The sequence below is a fragment of the Perna viridis genome, chromosome 14 (genome assembly GCF_037379345.1).
Source record: "Perna viridis isolate PV_CMFRI_1.1 ecotype Kerala chromosome 14, ASM3737934v1, whole genome shotgun sequence".
Lineage (NCBI taxonomy): Eukaryota > Metazoa > Mollusca > Bivalvia > Mytilida > Mytilidae > Perna > Perna viridis.
Window position 1 is genome coordinate 23,503,411 of NC_142458.1, and position 18,440 is coordinate 23,521,850.

An 18,440-nucleotide genomic window follows, 5' to 3' on the forward strand; every position below is an offset into this window, starting at 1 on the left:
ATTGAATATAGTTGAAAATAACGTTTTGACATTAAAAATGTGGTAAAAACATGTATTAAAAATTTTACAATTTGGTCCTCTTAAACGCTTAGTTTTGCCAAATCAGATACGACATTCAATTCATTCCTACATTCATTTTCTTCATTTGCCACTTTTGATATTTCAGGAATTTTCCGTTGTGCAAGTGGCCTATGAAGATGGATATATCTTTAACCTTTAAAAAAGGAAGCTCAGCATATCCTTGACATGGATAAGACTGTTTCTAATTCAGAAACTACAGTTAAGCCGTCGCATCCTGAAAGTAATATTAATCATTCATTTTATGAATTCGAAAACCACGTTCAAACATATATTGTAAAGATTCCGTTCAGATAGTGGTCGAAATAGTAGCAATAAGAAGTAACTTTTCAATACAATACAAAATAAATTAATTGGAATAATAACAATCATTCCTGAAAATTGGTTTCACGATCACAAATCCACTCAGTCACGATCACACGACTCTATGGGCTGTGATTACAACCGTTATCTCTGCAGTTTGAATTACAAATGTATGTTAATTGAATTGAGTTGATTTACTGTTAACAACAATGATGTTTCAATCGTCTCATTCAGCAACATCTGTATTGTATATTGAAGAGGAAACATTTTGAATTGACTGCCGGGCAACATTGGGTCTAGGGTTGTTCCTGCAACAGACACTACCTACAGTACTACGATTGAATGTCATATAAATCTAATGATAGTTAATGTGGTAAACTTCACTTTAATAACGTCTAGTGTAGTAATAACACTGCATGACGCCTAACATAATCTTGAAATTCAGATTACTGCATTTTTTTTAAATAAAAGATGTCCGTCCGTCCGCCCGCCGGCTCTTCAGCCCTCTTTAGTATGTGATATTGTTTGAAAAATCAATAATTAATGTCTCTAGAAACATTCAATTGTTCTTGTTAGTTTACTTATTTTTGTCACATTAATTTTTGTTAGACTGCTCTTAAGTAAAGTATTTTACGACAATTGTAACATCCAATTTTTACCCAAAAAGAACATAAAAACAAGTACTATCTTTAAAAAAGGTAGCCGATGCAGTAAGAATTGCTCTTTTTACTTATAATTTTCATCAGGAAATAACACATGGCACACAATGTCAATTTCCGATACAGTTTTTTCGCACGCCACTAAGTTATCTGTATTTGGCCAATCGGGAAACAGAATTTTGATCAGAAGACTTGCGTTTCCATGGAAGAGCGGTCAAAGGGTAAAAAGTGAAACTATACCGACTGCGTCGAAAAAACAACATGTATACATGAAAATCTGTATTGCATGACTACAAAAAACCATGAATATTTATGTACGGTGACAATTATTTTTATTGATATTTTAAAAAAATATGAAATGAATATTAAGGCAAACGTATTATGTTTTAACTTTTTTATATACATGAATTACAGATATTATGCAAGAAATGTGCCTTCATATACGCACAATTAAGACAATGATCCTGTCCATGCAACATGGTCATGCATCATTTAATAGTAAGATTACACTACTTGAGAATTTTAGGTTTCTCGCACGCACGATACCTAAACGCACACTAAACGCTCAACAAACGCTCGATAAACGAACTCTTCTACCGTGCGTTTAAACGAACGATACCAAACGCTCATAGCGTGCGTTTATAGAGTAATCAAGGGAACCAAGGTTATAGCGGTAATCAAAAGAATGTAATCCAGGAACAAAGACCAGACATGGAAAACAGACACACAAAACAAAGAACATAAAGTAACTAAAATCATAAAATACAAAGTAACAAAAGCAAATGAGCAACTCGGACTCCACTAAAAACTGGGAGCATGGACCAGGTGCACCGGTGGGATAAGCGTCCTCTGCTTTTCTAGAAACACCCGCCGAGTTGCTCATAAAAAGTTAAGTCCGGGGTAGACAAACGAAGAAAGGAAAACTATGACCCGTTGAATAAATCAATTTTCATGGTGCAGATGGGTACACCATAAGGATTAAACGCAAGATAAACGAACCCCCCCCCCCTAGCGTGCGTTTAAACGCACGATAGACGAACGATGAAAAATATTAATATAATAACAAATAATGACGAAAGAGAAAAATAGAAAATTGAAATGATAAAAATATTTAAATTAATAATAGCTAATAATATAAACAAAAATAACACTTGAATAAAGGAAATAATCAAAGTACAAAAATAAACGAATGCTTCTATCGTGCGTTTAAACGAATGCTCCAATGCGTTTTTACGAACGATTGTATCGTGCGTTCATTGTGCGTTTAAACGAACGCAAAACGATATGTAAACGCACGATAAACGATGCACGACGCTAAAAATAGGAAACGTGAACATTTCAAGGAGTGTAATTGAATTACATTTCATTCATTGAATTCTTTGCAATTATTTGATTAAGTTGCTGTTTAAAATATGGCACCCCAATTTAAGTGTTTGTTACTCTGAATTTATGTACTTTTACAAAGTCTCTTCTCAAAAGGATTCCCAACAAATGACATTTCATTTACACAATTTTAATACCTATTTTAAAATAGGTATTAATTTTTTTATATTTACTGTAAATAAAATATCCAAGGAGTTCATGTCATTTTAAGCAATTTTCCAGGGTAAGGCTATATTTATGTTGCATTTTACTCATAAACTGTTAATATAAGTTAAGAAATCTTGAAAAATACCAAATTAAACATATATGTATGTAATTCGCCCACAGAAATTTATTGTCTTAACATAGTCTACTTATTGTGTGCAACAGATCTGCAGAAACGGGAAGAACATTCAAGTTTAATGATAAGAACTCCAAGATATCGTCACATAGGCGTCATACTGGACATTTGCTAAGGTTGAATAATATGTTACTTTTGTTATTTTAGTTACAATTTACTTCGCTTACAATACATTTTGAAAATTGCCAAGTACTTAAAAAGTGTTGTATTTTTTAGTCAGATGTATGGGAAATCAATCTCAACACAGAACCAAAAGCTGTTGTGCGAATTGACTACAATATTAGTGTCGTTAATCGTGTGTCTAGATGTTTACGATGCATGGTGTGCAGATTTGGTAAGGACTGTTGCCATATCAATAAAATTCAAAGCCTGGCGGATCAAGATGATGGTGACATACCAGACATAGTTGACACACTAGTCATCCAGCTGATGGAAACACAACACATGTCAACTTAGTTTGTATTTTAAAACGTAAATCAAACGATAAAATACAGTTCAGGAAAAATCAGCCCTATCCTGATGTCCCTCAAGACTTGTGTTTCCAGTGTCCTATGACCTGTCAAAGTTGGGGTAAAATAAATGGTCATTCCAAATACAAAGGAGATATATTATTCACAAAGAAAGAGGTGCTTAAATGCAAAGGTAGTGTATAATCACTTAGTGTAAACACTCAGCCAAGCCTCCCGACGAAAAACGGATTCAAGCTATTTGTAGGTCATTTGACGGGGTCTCCAGAATAGAAAATTTGATTTCAAAATACTTATATTTGGCAGAATATGATTATTCCACGTATTGACCATAATTTTGAAATCCAACACACAAAATAAAATCCTGAAAAATATTCTTTTTTATCTTGATTTTATGACTAAGATATCAATTTAAGTAGACCTGCATCTTAATTTCAATTTCTCCATTTTTGAAATTATGGAAGTCATGGTTCAAACGGCTAATCGTTTCTCTACCACTGATTCAATGAACTTGTATCAATACATTTCTTGAAAAAATCTTTAAGGCAAACGTGCATGTGGCAAAGCAAAATAGATGGACACTTTACTGGAACAATTTATGTATTTTGAACAGAATGGTGACTGAAATTAGTGAAGAATGAATTACTTTAGTTGAATGGTCCAATTCGGCGGTCTTTGGCTGTATAGAGAACCTGCGAAGAACATTTTCCCTGGAAAACGGAACATCTCGATGTATTTACATAAGCGCTAGTCCAACATCTGAACACTCATTACGGAAAAGAATCTAACTCTCGCACAATCAAGAATAATGTCCAGTAATTCTCTACAAGCTAGTTCATTCATTTTGAATGTCTGGGCGCATACATTTTGCATTGTATGCTGCTGATTCTAAATGTGACTTTAAGATGGGCTGATCTTCTGCTTTCCATCATGCAAAACAATCAAAATTGCCATTTTCTTGCCTTGCCTGTTTGTCCCACGCGTGACCTCTGAAGGGTATGTTGTGCTTCCCGAGTATAATGATGACTACGATGCTTTTCAAAATTTCCCTGTTTTTGCTAACATTATCCTTGGGATATTCGCTAGAGAATAGTTTGACAGGTCATCAACATGTTTATAATAAGCTTCCTTTTTGTGTTATCGAAATGCAAATTTCAAACGAACTTGAAATATCATAAAGTGGTCAAATTGCAGAATTATGCAAATAACAAAAAATTGATTACTTTTTGAAATTACTTAAAAACATAATTCTTTAGCCTAGTTTTCTACAAGGGTAGGGGGAATTGAACAACATGGTAAGACTGACCTATGCCAAGATTTTCATAAAGATCTGTTGCTCAATGTTGGAGTTATTGCCCTTGAAGGAATCAGTAGCAAGTAGAGATTTATTTTATATCACGAAAACTGGATGGATAACTAGTAAGATGCTCTGTATTGATTAAATGATTCTTGTGACAATAGTACAGTAAGGTCAAGAGTCCAACTGTAGGAAGCTATAAAGACTATTTTGGACCATAGAGCCTCTAGTTTTTTTACAACTTCGATGCCACAGTTCTTTAAATAAATTATAAGTAATTCATTTTTATTTGTAGAAATGTTTCAAAGAAATCGCTTAGTACGCAGTCATACAGAGTGATTTCCCTTTGATTTGATAGTTATAAAGTTCTTCAGGCTGCTCCAAAATTTGGTGACAAGAAAGGAACAGGAAAGAAGAAAAGGAAGGATTTGTGTATCGAAGTGCTAAACATTCACCAACTGTCCAAGCATATGCTGTAAGTAATGGTAATAAAACAGAAGAGTTACTTTAGGAGAACAAGAATTTTGAACAACTTTCAGGTTTATTTATAAAGAAAAACCTCATTTTTTAGGTCATTTTTTATTTTCCATTTACAGTTGACGGTTGTAGAAGGAGCATGTTTTATTAATCATAAAATCATCAATTTGACATCAATTTTTCAAATATAATTGTTCTCTGTAGTGCATACATGTAACATATTGTATAATGTATTGTCAAATTCTTAATTAAGAGAGATAACTCATCAAATGACACTGAAATACAATAGAAACACTGATTTTTATGTGAATTATCTTCAAAGAAAAGACAGGTTGGAAAAAAATATATACATTTCTATAACTATACATTTCTTCATACACTCATAAAGCTTTGTTTGTTTGTTTGTTTCTGGGGTTTAACGCCCGAGCAGCAATATTTCAGCTATATTCAGGCGAGGAACACGAAGTGGATGATAAAATGAACATGAAATGATGATGAAATGAAAAATGGGACGGGACACAAGGACAATGTGGTCGAGAAATTTTGATTGCCACAGGAAATAGGGAGAAGTGGGTAGGGTCGGGCAATTTAGCCTCCTGTGGCGGAGCCCTATGGTTCCTACTCCGGGAGAATACCACAGTAAGGTTTTTAACGTGAGAGGAACGTGGCATCTTTCCCAACACGGTGCACCACTATGGTTTGCTGTCAGGTTTTCCGTATTATAGCCTGACAACCCCAGCATGTGACACGCCAGGGGTACCCCATTCCACCACCTGGGGCACACAACCCAGTTACTCTGTGGGCAAAGCGCCCTAGCCCCCGCTAGGCTTTTGAGCACTATTTAGTCGCCTTTTACGACAAGCTTAGCGCTGCTGCAGACCTCTTCTTTTGACACCCGCACCCGCACGGGCCAACTCGATAACAAAAATAAAAATGTGTAACCTTTTTTATGGGTGTATCACATATAATAAAATTTACATGATTATAAATACTACTACTGAAACTCAGATGAACTATTTTACTTATACTGGTGAGTAAAAATATTCAAATAAAACATATAAAAGATGTCTTACCTCAAGATATTCTATGACTTTTCATGTGTGTTTTTTTTTTTGGCTTACACAGGGTGTGGACAACCAGAGTGTACAGATGAGAACTGGTGCATGTTTACCAGGCTGGTTGGTGTATTACTATGCTATTAGCAGATAAATATAACACTCCTAGAATATAATAATTATAATATACTGACCTTGCATTTTGTAAAGGGGTAAATTGGTGTGAGTGGTGAGTCCTAAATGTTTTTTTGTCCCTGCGACATGTCGTGAAAGGACATGGAAATGCCATTCGGCCTATTTTCCACACTTTTTTTTTTTGCTTTTATCAAATAAGTTCGTTTTTGGTATGTGGCCTTATTATGAAGAGTAACAGATTAAGTTCAACTTTGGTTACAGTTGAATGATTTTTTACGAAAGTTATGGCCTTTGGACTTAGAAAATTTCGGATAATTTACAGTTTTCCACACTATTTTTGTAATACTTTTGCCAATTGATTTTATATTTGGTAAGTAGTCTTACTATGTGAAGTTACAGATTAAGTTTGATTTTGGTTACGGTATATTGAATTTAAGGAAGTTATGGCCCTTGGACAGAAAATTTTAGTGAATTTAAAGATTTCTGCCCTTTTTTTCATGGGAGGTATTGGAACGCTGTACTTTTATATAGAAATCTTTATTTATGTCATATATCATTAATATTGGTTCAAAAAACATGGCCGCCATTAGTAGAAATAGTCCTTATAGGTCAAATTGCAGAATTATACATAAAACTCAAAAACATTTGGGTTAAAAATTGTGGGGAGGGGAGGGAAATTGATCAGCATGGTAAGACGAGATCTGTTGCTCAATGTTGGAGTTATTGCCTTTGAAGGAAAAAATGACAATTAGTGACTTATTTTATAATATGTTAACCAGGTGGATAACTATTGAAGATGCTCTGTATTGATTAAATGATTTTTGTGACAATAGTACGGTAAGGTCAGGAGTCTAGCTTAAAAACGCTATAAAGATTATTTTTGACCAGGTGAGCAAGTTAGACGCTCTAGAGCCTCTAGTTTTTTTATAACTTAAATGCCACTATAATTTAAATAAATTATAAGTTATTCATTTTCATTTGCAGAAATGTTTCAAAGAATTAACTTAGTATTGAGTCATACACAGTTATCTCCCTTTAGATTTGATGGTAATGAAGTTCTACAGGCTGTATCCAAATTTGGTGACAAGAAAAAAAAACAGGAAAGAAGAGAGATTGGCACATTGAAGTGTTAGCTAAACGTCCACCAACTCTCCCAGCATATGCTGTAAGTAATGGTAACAATATAGAAGAGTTACTTTAAGGCATAAGAATTTTTAACACCTTTCAGGTTACCATATTTTCTGTACTATAAGGTGATATTTTTTCAGCAAAATTTTCAGCCTCGACTTATCTAAGGATTTTTCAAGAAAAATTTTCATCTACAGTGCATTTCATGAGATTTGTTTAGTTCACTTATGATTGCTTTCATTCAAAATTTTGGACATAACTTCGTGTGATTTTAATTCTTAATGGAAGCTACGCCACTACACCAGTTTAACATTTCCCTTAATATAATCTAATTACTCTTTTCAGCAACATACTTATTCTGAATGTCAGTCTTGTGTTACAGAATCATACTTTGATGAAAATGAGGGTGGCATTCTCAAATTGGACAAATTTTTAGTGCACCACGATGTTCTTCGAGAAAACATGTATTTTTTCCACCATGCAAGGTTATAGTTACATGCATCCCACTTCTCTCTTAAAATTCTGTAAGCCAATGATAGATAAATGGAAGATCCATTCATTTATATCAATTCATTAATTTCATTCATTTGCAGTTTTTAAGCAAAAATACCAAACAGCTGAATATAAAATGCCTATTTTTCCTAGAAATACAGATAATCCAGAGCAATAACAGTGTATATGAACAGATCAATAAATAATTGAATATTGAAGTGTATTTTTTACTTTTTAATTCAATATTATATGAAAAATTCACTTTTCTTATTAGATGTTTAATACACAGCTTCTACTGTTTTACGATGCGCAATACACAGCTGCTACTGTTTCACGATGTGCAATACAGTTACTACTGTTTACGATGTGCAATACACAGCTTTTACTGTTTGACCATGTGCAATAGACAGGTTCTACTGTTTTACGATGTGCAATACACAGCGTTTACCGTTTAACGATGTGCAATACACAGCTACTACTGTTTTACGATGTGCAATACACGACTACTACTGTTTCACGATGTGCAATGCACAGCTACTACTGTTTACGGAAATGCATACAAGAAGATAAAGATATTCAAGACTTCTCAGCAAGTAAGCCATACAGATACTTTAGAATGGCTTGGTATTCATATTTAAAACTTCTGGACATAATACGACAATGGCTTTTGCTGTGATACTTGTGTAGAACATCCTGTAGTGTGTGATAGTACATTAATTGCCCGTAGAAAACTAAATCAAAATTGGTTTTAACGGAAGAGTGAAGCTCAAGAAAAAGAGAGTGGCAGATAAGTATAAAATTATACCAAGTATTGCAAAGAAAATAAAACTCATTAGTCTACATTCTGAAATACTAACAAAACTAATACTCATTAACCAATTCATTATGTAAAGAAAACTGAAGTAACTATAAAATGTATTTGTTCCTCATGAATATAATACTATGTAATGTAAACTGGATTGTTATAGTAGAACTAAGAATTTAGTACAACATGGTGGCCTGCAAGAAACATTAAAATTCACACTCAGTTAAAATCCCGACTTGAAAACATTATACATCGTTGTTTTTTTCTAAAAAAAAAAGATGGTACACTTAGATACAAATATATTGTTCTTGGTAGAGATTCCTCATACTTTGTAAGAAATAATTCGAAATCATCTTCCAAATATGCAGAGGAAGATGTTTTACAAAATGCTGGAATTTTTAATCGACAACATATTTGTCAGTGTGGTGGACGTGTTCTTCAACAAACGGTCGGCATTCCAATAGGAACAAATTGTGCTCCTTTACTTGCTGACCTATTCCTTCACTCTTATGAGGCTGACTTTGTAGCTGATCTGATCCGGAAGAAAGAATATCGTTTGGCTAGATCCTTTAATCTCAGTTCCCGCTATATAAATGATGTATTATCTTTAAACAATCCTAATTTCGGGGATTTGATACATCGCTTCTATCTCAAAGAACTTGAGATAAAGGATACTACAGACACTGTGAAGTCAGCTTCATATCTTGACCTAAACTTAGAAATCGATGGTAAAGGAAAACTATTGACCAAACTTTACGACAAACGTGATGACTTCATTCAGAATTGTCAACTTTCCTTTCATTTGTGGCAACATCCCTTCAGCACCTGCGTATGGAGTGTTCATATCACAACTCATACGTTATGCCAGAGCTGGCTAAAAGTACGCATACTTTTTGTATCACACTAGAACTCTTAACAAATAGGCTTCTGGAACAGGGTTATGTTGCTTCAAAATTGAAGTCATCACTACAGAAGTTTTATGGTGATCATCGTGAACTCGTGTATCATTATGGTGTATCCATCTCCACCATAACAACTGATTTATTCAACGGGTCATAGTTTTCCTTTCCTCGTTTGTCTATGGGTAAAGTCGGGTAATTTAGCCTCCTGTGGCGGAGCGCAAAGATTCCTACTCCTATCGAATACCACAGCACGGTTCTTTAACGTGCAAGGAACGTGTCATCTTTCCCAACACGATGCACCACTATGGTTTGCGGTCAGGTTTTGCGTATTATAGCCTGACAAGCCAAACATGTAACACACCAGAGGAACCCCATTCCACCACCTGGGATACACAACCCAGTTACTCTTTGGGCAAAGCGCCTTAGCCCCCCGGCTAGGGTTCTGAGCACTATTTAGTCGCCTTTTACGACAAGCTTAGCAGACCTATTCTTTTGACACCCGGACCTGCACGGGGGAAACTAAAAACAGAAGGCTATTTACATATAAAAATGTATATAAAAGGTAAATCTAAGACATAAAATACACTTAGAAACATTACTTCGATAAAACATTTAAAATATCGAAAAATCAAGGGAGGTGGCAAATTTAGATTTTATTAAATAAACCGATGTCCCGCAAGAAATCGATAACGTTTTTAAATGAAACGGTCTTGAACAAATTAAACATATTGTCGCAGTCAAAATAATTTCCCTGATGTTGGCAAAATCCACACAATCTAGAAGAACATGTTTGATAAAGGTCAATCACATAGGATACACACAGGTCGAGGATCACCAACAAGCAAATGTCCATGTGTAGATCTAGAATGTCCAATGCGGCATCTAGTCATGACCACTTGCTCTTTGCCATTGCCCGATCCGGATTGATGAACGCCTAGATCGGGTTTTATGGAATGGAGTTGGTTGTGTTGAAGGCCGTCCCATCGGTCCTGCCACATCTTAAAAGCACATTTCCTTATTAAAGGTCTGCCCTGTGCAGGTCCGGGTGTTAAAAGAATAGGCCTGCAGCAGCATTAAGCTTGTCGTAAAAGGCGACTAAATAGTGCTCAGAACCCTAGCCGGGGGCTACGGGCTCTGTCCACAGAGCAACTGGGATGTGTGCCCCAGGTGGTGGAATGGGGTACCCCTGGCATGTTACATGCTGAGGTTGTCAGGCTATAATACGAAACCTGACCGCAAACCATAGTGGTGCACCGTGTTGGGAAAGATGCCACGTTCCTCGCACGTTAAAGAACCCTACTGTGGTATTCTCCCGGAGTAGGATCCATAGGGCTCCGCCACAGAAGGCTAAATTGCCCGACCCTACCCACCTCTCCCTATTTCCAGTGGCAATCAAAATTTGTCTACCCCATTGTCCTTGTGTCCCATCCCTTTTTCATTTCATCATCATTTCATTTTCATTTTATCATAAATTTCATGTTCATCGTCTGAATATAGCTGAAATATTGCTCCTCGGACGTTAAACCCCAACAAACAAACAAAACAAAACCTTCCAGGTCAACGCAATATAGACGTCAACATTCCAACTTATAATGATAAATAATAGATTGTTTAATTTAGCCTCCTGTAGCGGAGCCCTAAGGTTTCTACTCCTATCGAATACCACAGAAGGGTTCTTTAACGTGCGAGGAACATGACATCTTTCCCAACACGGTGCACCACTACGGTTTGCGGTCAGGTTTTCCGTATAATAGCCTGACAACCCCAGCATGTAACATGCCAGGGGTACCCCATTCCACCACCTGGGGCACACATCCCAGTTGCTCTTGCGGTACAGGATCTAAGGTTGGGGGCGATGCTTAATAGAATTAAAGAAAATTTAGTGGCTAAATTGTGAAAAATCAAGATTTCATGCAAACAAAATTTTAGGGGGGGGTGGCGGAGCATACGTCCGGCTAATTGCGTTGGGTTAAATTTATTACTATCATGTATTCTAATTAATGTAGGTCTATCTAAAGCTACATTTGTAAATATTTGAACAAAATTAATAATCACAATTAGTATCTTAATTTTTTATTTGTTTGTTGGGGTTTAACGTCCGAGCAGCAATATTTCATCTATATTCAGACAATGAATATGAAATTGATGATAAAATGAACATGAAATGACGATGAAATGAAAAAGGGATGGGACACAAGGACAATGGGATCGACAAATTTTGATTGCCACTGGAAATAGGGAGAGATGGGTAGGGTCGGGCAATTTAGCCTTCTGTGGCGGGTTCCTACTCCTATCGAATACCACAGCACGGTTCCTTAACGTGTGAGGAACGTGGCATCTTTCCCAACACGGTGCACCACTATGGTTTGCGGTCAGGTTTTCCGTATTATAGCCTGACAACCCCATCATGTAACACGCCAGGGGTACCCCATTCCACCACCTGGGGCACACATCCCAGTTGCTCTGTGGGCAGAGCGCCCTAGTCGCCTTTTACGACAAGCTTAGCGCTGCTGCAGGCCTATTCTTTTAACACCCGGACCTGCACGGGGCTTAAATAATAGAGGTTCAATACATAGCAGTCAAAGAATTTATTTATCTTTATATTTATTATTTCCACTGAGAAAGAAATGGAATGTCTTCCTTTTGATGTTTCGATGAAAAGCTAATTCAAAACGGAAAATATTCAGCCTTAGGATACAACATGGGGCATTTTCCGTTATTGTCAATAAGATGTAATTGGATTGTGTTTTGTGAATATTTATATGGTATTGCACTTGATTGAAGGTATTCTATGTGTCCTAAAAGTGACTAAAACACGAATGTTTGTTAGTTTGTTTGTTTGACTTGACCGTTTTTGTTTGTTTGTTTGTTTGTTGGGGTTTAACGTCCAAGCAGCAATATTTCAGCTATATTCAGACCATGAACATGAAATTGATGATAAAATGAACATGAAATTGATGATAAAATGAACATGAAATAATGATGAAATGAAAAAGGGATGGGACACAAGGACAATGGGGTCGACAAATTTTGATTGCCACTTGAAATAGGGAGCGGTGGGCAGGGTCGGGCAATTTAGCCTCCTGTGGCGGAGCCCCATGGTTCCTACTCCGGGATAATACCACAGTAGGGTTCTTTGATGTGCGAGGAACGTGGCATCTTTCCCAACACGGTGCACCAGTATGGTTTGCTGTCAGGTTTTCCGTATTATAGCCTGACAACCCCAGAATGTAACACGCCAGGGGTACCCCATTCCACCACCTGGGGCACACATCCCAGTTGCTCTGTGGGCAGAGCGCCCTAGCCCCCGGCTAGTGTTCTGAGCATTATTTAGTCGCCTTTTACGACAAGCTTAGCGCTGCTGCAGGCCTATTCTTTTCACACCCGGACCTGCACGGGGCTTGACCTGACAGCACACCATAGTGGTGCATCGTTTTTGGAAAGATGCCAGCTAGAAATTGAAAAGGGCAAGGGTGCTGTTGAGCAGAGGGGCACCTTTGTAATCGGAAAAGGGCACTTTTGTCTTGGTTCGCATGTTTACCATGTCAAGTTGATTGTTTCATTTTCTGTGTATGTAATTTTCTTTGTTTCTTTGTTTTATTTTTTTTGTTTGAATTCTTTCTGATAACTAGCTGCTGAACCCCACATCTTATGGTTTATATGAAAATTTTTTGATAGTTAATATATGCAAATATCAAAAAATGTCATATTTACAATAAGAGCTACAGTTCTACAGCTATGACATTATGTTTTTATTATGTGTCCACATTTTTGCAACTGTATGTATGGTAGCAATAAAGATGTAAACATGTTTTGATTATTTATTACAATATGAAAAGTATATCAAATAAAACATTTACATAATTTCAAAATTCATAGCATCGCACATTACATTCATACTTCACATTCATTGCTTACAGGCCCCGTGCAGGTCCGGGTGTTAAAAGAATAGGCCTGCAGCAGCGCTAAGTTTGTCGTAAAAGGCGACTAAATAGTGCTCAGAAACCTAGCCGGGGGCTAGGCGCACTGCCCACAGAGCAACTGGGATCTGTGCCCCAGGTGGTGGAATGGGATACCCCTGACAGGTTACATGCTGGGGTTGTCAGGCTATAATACGGAAAACCTGACCGCAAACCATAGTGGTGCACCGTGTTGCACTCTACCGTGACCTCGCTAGACAAAGTCACAATTAATTTTTGGATTCATAAAAAATATTCGTACTTTTCTGACAATCGAACAACAACCATTGCCAGCCTCGATTGATGTCCTTCCAAAACCCTGAACAATACCGTATAAAAAAACTATTCCAGCCTTCAAAATTCATACCATTCATAAATCAGATGTGTAACATTTGCACAGTAAAACAAAACTATATCTAAAACCATATATAAACAGCAAAAAATTAAAGATCGTAACACTTAACATTCTTGAAAATTTTATTTTACACCCAGACTAACATTTTGTGATTATGGTTTACAGTAAAATGTTGTGCATCTATGGTGTGTTTGCTAGTACAAAATCTTAAAATGTGCCTGACGTAATTACATTTACACTAATATAAAGAAATAGCACTGTGTGATTTCATATTGTGACCGTATTTACATTCGTAGTAATTTTTAAAAAAATCGTATGCATTTGAAGAAATCTCTCACTTTTTACAGATAAGAGTCAGTAGAAACTATGCAGGGAAAACAACAATATACAAAGAACAAGTGAAAAAAATAACAAAAATTACTGAAAACAGTAAACACCGGAGAAAACGATCGTTTGAAGATGAACAGGATATTCAATGTCATTGATAAATTAAATATTGTAGTATACATTACATGAATCGGAAATTTGACAAAAAAAAGCTGTTGCTTCTTTTTTTGCTTTTCTTTGTAATTTTTCCTTTATTGTGTTTTTGTATGTTTGTCATTCAGAGATAAAAGGATGTATCTCATAAAAAAAAAACCAAAAAAAACCTGCAGGTCCGGGTGTCAAACGAATAGGCCTGCAGCAGCGCTAAACTAGTCAGTATAAAATGCAGTCACTTCATCATATGCAATATTAATACCTAGACATTTATATGTCCCTGTATGAATACAATACAGTCGTTAACAAAGTACATTAATCATGTAACATTGTTTTTGTTTTTAAAAATGAAATAGCATTATGAAATTTATTACAAAGCACTCCAGTGGAGATTTTATACCTGACAAGAATGCGTGTGCAATATGATACTCTGAAGGGGATAAAACTAGTAAGATAAAATGCAGTCACTTCATCATATGCAACATTAATACCTAGACATTGATATGTCCCTGTATGGATACAATACAGTGGTTAACAACTTTTTTTTAAAATAGAACTTATATCAACCTAAAACTTTTTATCTGGTCTATTGCATTGTATATCTTACAACCGAATTCTTTTTTATTACATGCAGTAAATGTATTTAATCAAATTTCATCAGCTAAATTTCATTCACATGATATCCAACAGGCAGTTTCAACACGAATAACATCATTTTGGAAATATAACTATCAGCAATTTTGTAAAAAATTGTAGGATATATTTACTCAGCATTTTCTATTGAAATAAAGAAGAAATGCATTTGACACTTCTTTATGAAACGCCAAACAAACTTTTACGTGATGTTGTTACATGTACGCGATGTTTGAAACAGCTATGTATGTAGAAGTATCCTTTCAAAATTCGGCACAGCTGTATCTTAAATTGTACAGTCATGTTCTAGAAGTGTTAAATTATATCTCCAATAACAGATGTATTTTTTTCTCTTTTTTTATTAAATATTTTTATTGGTATTCTGCAGTGCATTAATACATTTACGAAATAATATTCGTATTACATAAATATAATTAAAAGGTTGTTCTAGAACAATTGAAAGGTCTTTCCCACCAATTCTCTTCTAACAGCAATCATGTTCATAAGAAAGTACATTTGCCTTACGACATATGGCTAATTGTATAACAGTCTTTCGCGAGAGGTCGATCGACACTACTTATTTCTTGCATATATTTTAAAAGGGGAGTTTTTTGACAATTACTAAATTTGCAAAATAATTCTGCTTCTTAGAAAAAGATGAATTCAGTAGTAACTGTGTAGTTACAAACTTTTTTTTCCTGTCAATTTCATCAAAACAATTATTTGAGAACAAAATGAACTTGTGATTTTCATGAAAATAGAAAAAAAATCAAAGGGAGATAATTATAAAGTATTCCAATGCAAAAGGTCTCAATTGTGACTCCCAGGTCAAATGGCCCCCTCTATGGAATACTAAAAAACACTTAACCTAGTATTATGCATTGTAAAGGTATTATTTGAGTGTGTATTGAACAAATGTGGTCAAAATTAAACTCAGATTGTAAACTCTAAATTCGTACTTTAAAGTCTCCACTAAAGTATGAGTATTGTGTACAAGTGTGAATTATTTGCCTCCATTGTGTAAGTTGGGACAACAATGTCGGAACAAAGTGACTTTACAGTGTTACTATACAATGACTGTTCAAATGTTTTTATAACTAAAAAGTTGGTCTCTGTTCTTGATTTTTAAGACATCTGTAAGAGTCAATGTAAAGTGATTCAGTACATGAGTACTTTGATTTTCCTATTTTATCGCTTCTTCTACAGATAGCCAGTTCAGGTGTGTATCACACATATTCTCTAATCTAAGACTGTTATAGTCTGTACGTTCTTTGTTTCTGATCTATTTACGGTTTTTGCCGTTTTTCCCAAAGGAATGTAACATTCCGGAGAATACTTTTGGAATTTTTGGCTTTCCGATTAAGGGAATGATTTTTAGGCTTCTTTATACACTTAAACATTTATACCTATAGGTTTTCTGTCGATCGTCGAGCCGTGTTGAAATGTAAATTAGTAATTAAGGTTGGTCAACAGATGTGATTTTAAAGCCCACGCTTTCCCGTGAAAAATGTTAAAGTATTATACTGAAAGCCAGTTACCTTCAGTTAACTAGCTAAACCGGTTAATATACTCATAGGCGATACGCATTTATAAGTGTTATGCACCATTGTTTTACATGAATTTATACTTTGTTAAAAAAAAACTGTGTTTCCACATGTAGTTCTTATTCACAGTGTTTAATGACAGAGCCCAGTGCACAAACAATCCACGCGGGATGTACTGTATGAGCTTTGGTCATAGGTAGTAGTTATTGACAAGTAAATCTAGAAAAGCAAATTATTCATCGAACATTCAAACACTATCATTTATTAAAAGAAGATCGCACTACTTAAACAGTTAGATTGGTATTGTTGTTGTCTTATATTGTTACGTATTAACTCGTCATTTTCACTGAGAAACTTGCACATACAGAAGACTCCAGTTACAGCACCACGATTCATCGTTACTCATTTACAGTACTGGATTTTGTTATTGTATTCATTTTAAAGGTGAAGTGTGAAAATATTAGAAATGCCCAAAATTACTTACAATCTTTTTACAGGATTATTACTTCACGAATGATTTTCAAAATAAAATATTTTAATTTGTCACATTAATCAAACAATTCGGAAAACGTGAATACATATTACAACTTTTTGCACACATCAACGAAAAGGGGGGGGGGGTAACAAAAAAGTAATACTGGAGGTCGCAACAAAAAAAAAGTTCTAATTAAATTATCCTTGCAGTAGAAAGCGATAGCCATCAGTTTGAACTGTAAGAAAATACAAGGAACTTTAAACTTCATTATTCTTTATTTCCGTGATTCATTTTTTCCACTTAATATTTGGAGTTACAACGCTTTGACCGCATATATTATAATGATTACGTTCACGGTTTCAAACAAAATAAATATTTGTCATACAACTAAATATGCATTCATGGATTCATTTGAAGCTCTGAATAAAGGTAGTGAAGGCTTCTGATTAAAAGCAGCTGAAAGATTGCCCTTGACAACGAGACAATCATACTCCATTATCACATTTTCATTACATAAATCATGATTGTTGGATTACTTTAGAAAAATCTTAAACCATATTCTTTTTTATAGATTAGTTTTATTAAACAAATGCACTAATTACGGTTAGAACTGTTGTTTTCAACGTGTGCACCAATTTTCAAAGAGAGAGGTAATTTTCAATAACCAAAACCGACAAAGACACCACTAATGGAGTTGTATACGAATATAGTTCTAAATGTCGGTGGAGAGTTTTCCTATATAGATACATATTTAGACAGTAGATACCGCGTTACCAGTAGTTATAACTCATACTATGAAGACAAACAAAAAACTACAGCAAAAAAGTGCCTTATAGAGATTCAGAAATGACCATACAAATGAGGTAAAATATCTTGTCAAAGTTTGACTAAGAACCAAGAATTACAAAAACATACTGCAAATCATTTAAGATCAACAGTGAAGGTCCCAAGTCTACACGACTTACGGTTTAAAAGTTTAGTGACCAACCGAACAATTTCATTTTAGGTCGCGAAATCGCGTAACCAGGGAAACCTCAAATCTTTTCGAAACTTTGTCAAATAGTACTGCCCGGGTTTCTAAAAAATATGGAGCTTTCGGTTTGTGTGTATCTAAAACGGTTTAAGAAATTTTAGCAAAATTAGTTTTTCCGCTACGGGGCAGATAACTCTGGACCGACAAATGATCACGTCTCACAGGGTGAATTCCAAAGTCCTCTGTCAGATTGCAAAAGATTGTCAAAATCTTGTCGTGATACGTTCAGCCAAAACTTTGGCAAAATGCCTGGCGGGAAAAAAAAATAATAATCAGAAGAAATACAAGAAGGTCTTCCCATTGAAATGGGAAAGACCTTAATTATGCTATTATACAACGATGAGAAATATGATGTCATAACATTGTGTTAATACAGACGCAAAAAACATGTCTTAGAACTGTGCAAACACTATTATTTATAATAATTCATTACCTCTTTC